The sequence below is a fragment of the Oncorhynchus mykiss genome, chromosome 19, assembly GCF_057628025.1.
Source record: "Oncorhynchus mykiss isolate SJ-2025 chromosome 19, ASM5762802v1, whole genome shotgun sequence".
In the NCBI taxonomy this organism is placed as follows: domain Eukaryota; kingdom Metazoa; phylum Chordata; class Actinopteri; order Salmoniformes; family Salmonidae; genus Oncorhynchus; species Oncorhynchus mykiss.
Genome location: NC_143040.1, coordinates 70,001 through 75,000, shown reverse-complemented (window position 1 = coordinate 75,000; position 5,000 = coordinate 70,001). Strand labels below are relative to the sequence as shown.

General features: G+C 35.0%; 1 protein-coding gene across 1 annotated transcript in view; it reads right to left on the bottom strand.

The window, feature by feature from the left end:
- The window catches only part of LOC118966671 (slit homolog 2 protein), a 126,074-nt gene that overhangs the window by 61,314 nt on the left and 59,760 nt on the right, over positions 1–5,000 (bottom strand). The gene's annotated exons all lie outside the window — the stretch shown is intronic.

Genomic DNA, 5,000 nt, shown 5'->3' with positions numbered 1-5,000 from the left:
CTACCTGAATATACTGGAATCTACCTATATATATATATGTATATATATGTATATATGTATACATACCCCAATCTGTACCATGACTATCTATACCTAAATATATGATGGATCTATACTGTATATCTATATACTGAATGTATACTGTATCTATATACTGGATATATACTGTATATACATATGCAATCTATGATCTACCACATACCTATATTGATGCACGTATATGTATATACATACCTACTTGATGATGTACTGTACTGTACCCCTACCCACACCAAACCACCTATATATACACACCTATATATATATGGATATATCTATATACATACCTACGTACACGCACATACGTATATATGTATTGATTATTAAAGATAATTGATAGATACATATCTATCTATTATCTATCTATCCCTACCTAGATGGATATCTATCAAAGATCTATGCTGATAGATATATCTACATATATATGTATGTATATCTATATATGTATACACCCACACACACAACCACCTATGTGCACCCACACAATCTACACACCATGATCTATACTATATATACTACCTACTTAATGCTCAATGACTGTCACCCACCTGACCTATGATCTCTACCTACTGACTACTACCTACCTACCTATCTATCTACCCACCCAACCCACTGGATGGATGGATATTTATTACATATATATCTATCTACAGCATGGATAGATGAATCTATTATACTATATACTACCATACATTTTATACATATCCTATCTATGTGCACCAAGCACCTATATACATACCTACTATGCATGCACCCACCTACCTACCTATATATGTATATACTGGATGTATATATGGATGGATGGATATATATACCTATATATATATGTATATATGGAGATACATACCTATCTATCTACCTACCTACCTACATGGATATACCTACTATGGATGGAAATCCTAGACCACCTATATATACTGATGGATGAACTACTGTATACCTATATACCTAAATGTACCTATACTGCAGCACATATCCTGCATTAATGTTACGGCAACTACATGGGTTTATATACCTACCTACTATATATATACTATATATATACTATATGTTACCTATACTGACTGTATATATACTATATAAATCTATACATACCTACTATGATCTATACCTATATACTGTATATACTGACTATGGATATGTACCTATACATACCTACTGTAAACCACCTACCTACCTACCTACACACGTATATATGTATATATGTATATATATATATGTATATATATGTATATATGCACATACATACCTACCTATGTATGTACCTACCTACCTATATATACCTACCTATCTGTCCCTACCTACCTATATATATATATATATATATATATATGTACCTGCAAATGCTACCTACTGTACCTACACACACACCTGATATACTATATATGTTACCTACATACACATACATATATATATAGATATGTACCTATCTATCTATCTATCTATCCTGCCACCTATGCTTACGTACCTACCTACCTACCTACCTACCTACCAACCTACTGATAGATAGATACTACCTAATGTGGATGGATACTGGATGGATGGATAGATCTATACATACCTATGCTATGTACCTATCCATTCTGACCCAATGTATACCTACCTACATACCTACCTATCTATATATATATATGTATATATATACTAAATATACCTACATACATACCTACTGATCATGTATCCTACCTATCTATATACCTACATCCTACCCCTACCTACTATATACCAAACTACAGACCTGACTATATATGCAATATACGCAAATACATACCTACGTATGCTGGACTATATATGATAGATCCCTAGACTAATCTATACTGTATACACAACCTACTTGTACCAATCCTACCCACCACCTACCTATACACCTACTACTATATATACACACCTATATATACCTACATACCTACAGTACCTATCTATATATACTATATAACTATATACATACCTACTTACTATCTATACCTATATATGGATATATGTGATGTACCTATATAATCTATATACATACCTACTATTTATACCGTACCTACCTACCTACCTACATACTGTATATACTGTATCTATATATGTATGTATGGATATATATATGTATATATATACTATGTATACCTACATACATACCTAATATATCTATATATATATGTATGTATGTATCTATGTATATATATATGTATATATGTACTTACTGTATATATGTATACAGGACCATGAATGCATGCAATCCTACCCACCCTACTCATCATCATCCTACCCTACTCGAATGGCATGGAATGGAATGGAATCTACTCATCCATCATTAGATTGATCTATTCTATCATCTACTCATCGAATACACACGATGTACCACCGAATACACCGCAATCCATATACTGGATATATATATACCTACATACCTACATGCACACCACCCCAATCCATCATCAACCACAGATTCATATTGATGTATCTATATACCTATATACATATATCCATCTATCTATCTATCTATCTATCTATATCTATATATCTATCTATCTATCTATCTATACACACACACCTATATATATATCTATATATCTATATACATATCCATCCATCATCTATCCATCTCTACACTCCTATATCTATCTATCTATCTATCTATACAATCCATCATATCTATATGATCTATCTATCTAGACACCCAGCATCATGTATTTATATCTATACATATCCATTGATTATTCACCATCTATCCCTGACTTTCACAGATCTCTACCTACTATATATACATATTGGATATATCTACATTCTATCTATCTATCTATCCATATTCTTATATACGTATACATATCTATCTATCTATCTATAGATGGATAGATCCATCATTCATACATGGATATACATATCCATCCATCATATCTATCTATCTATCTATCCATATCTATCTATATATCTATCTATCTATATATATCTATATATATATCTATATATCTATACATATCCATCCATCATCCATCCATCTATCTATCTATCTATCTATCTATCTATATATATATATATATATATATATATATTATTATTATATCCACCCACCTACCGATATATATATATATGTATATATGTATATATGTACTGGACGTATATACATACATATATATATATATATCTATATATATATGCACACACACATACTGTCTATCTATCTATCCCTACCACACCTATCTATCTATCTATCTATCTATCTATCTATCTATCATGCATGCACACACACACACACACACACATACTGATCTATCTATCTATCCCACCCACCCACACACCCATCTATACACTCACCCACCCACACACATGGATATCTATCTATACTATCTATCCATAGCTCATCATCTATCTTATCCTATCTATCTATCTATCTATCTATCTATACATATAGATAGATAGATGGATGAATGGATGGATGGATGGATATACATATACATATACATATACATACATATATCTATATACTATGCATGCACATACACACATACATATATATATATTCATGTCTATCTATCTATGTACCTACCTACTCAATCCATCTATCTATCTATCTATCTATCTATATACATATCTATCTAGTTGATGGATTATTGATGACTACATACCTACATACATCAACCACCTACTATCTATGACTACCTACCTACCTACATGGATATCTATCTATGAACATACACACATATAGATATATATATGGATAGATCTATCTATCTATATATACATACACACACACATTCATGGATGAATGATGATCTATCTATCCTACCCAACCCACCCACCTACCTACTGATTATTTTAAATTAAGACACATATGTTCTCAATTATTTATGAATAGATTGATGGATGGATGTATACATACCTACGGACTATCTATGATCTATCTATGAATATACTGATAGATGGATTATATACTGGATGGATGGATAGATGAATAGATGAATCAACATATCCATCAATGAATCCATCATATCAAATCCATCAATGGATGGATAAATTGATAGATGGATATACTATGTATACCTACATATGTATATACACCACCAACCCAACCACTGATGGATGATAGTTCAATGAATCAACACCCAGCACACCCTATGTACTATGTTCTACCCCTACCTACTGGATAAATACCTACTACCTACAGACACACGCACACACACACCTACATACATGGAGGACCTACTATATATATACCTACATACCATATACATACCTACTCTCTATCTATCTACACACCCACACACCCACACACCCAACCTACCTACATACCTACATACATATGGATGGATGATATGTACCTACCCACCTATCCATCAATATATCTATTATTCATATCTATCTATATAAATGAATTAATATATCTATATATATACTGTATATATCTATACATATCCATCAACTATCATATTAATATACTATGTATGTATGTTGCCATATATATACCTACTGATCATGATCCTACCCCATCCTACCCACGCACCCCTAACCCACCTAGAGGGAGGGAGGGAGGGAGGGAGGGAGGGAGGGAGGAGGGAGAGAGAGGGAGGGAGAGAGGGAGGGAGAGAGAGAGGAAGGGAGAGAGGGAGAGAGAGGGAGAGGGAGAGAGAGGGAGGGAGGGAGGGAGGGAGGGAGGGGGGAGGGAGGGAGGGAGGCAGACAGGGAGGGAGGGAGGGAGGGAGAGGGAGGGAGAGAGGGAGAGAGAGAGACAGAGGGAGGGAAGGAGGGAGGGAGAGAGGGAGAGAGGGAAGGAGGGAGAGAGGGAGACAGAGGGAGGGAAGGAGGGAGGGAGGGAGGGAGAGAGGGAGAGAGGGAGGGAGAGAAGGGGGAGGGAGGGAGAGAGAGAGGGAGAGAGAGGGAGAGAGGGAGAGACAGAGGGAGGAGGGAGACAGGGAGAGGGAGGGAGAGAGGGAGGGAGGGAGAGAGAGGGAGAGAGAGAGGGAGAGAGGGAGAGAGAT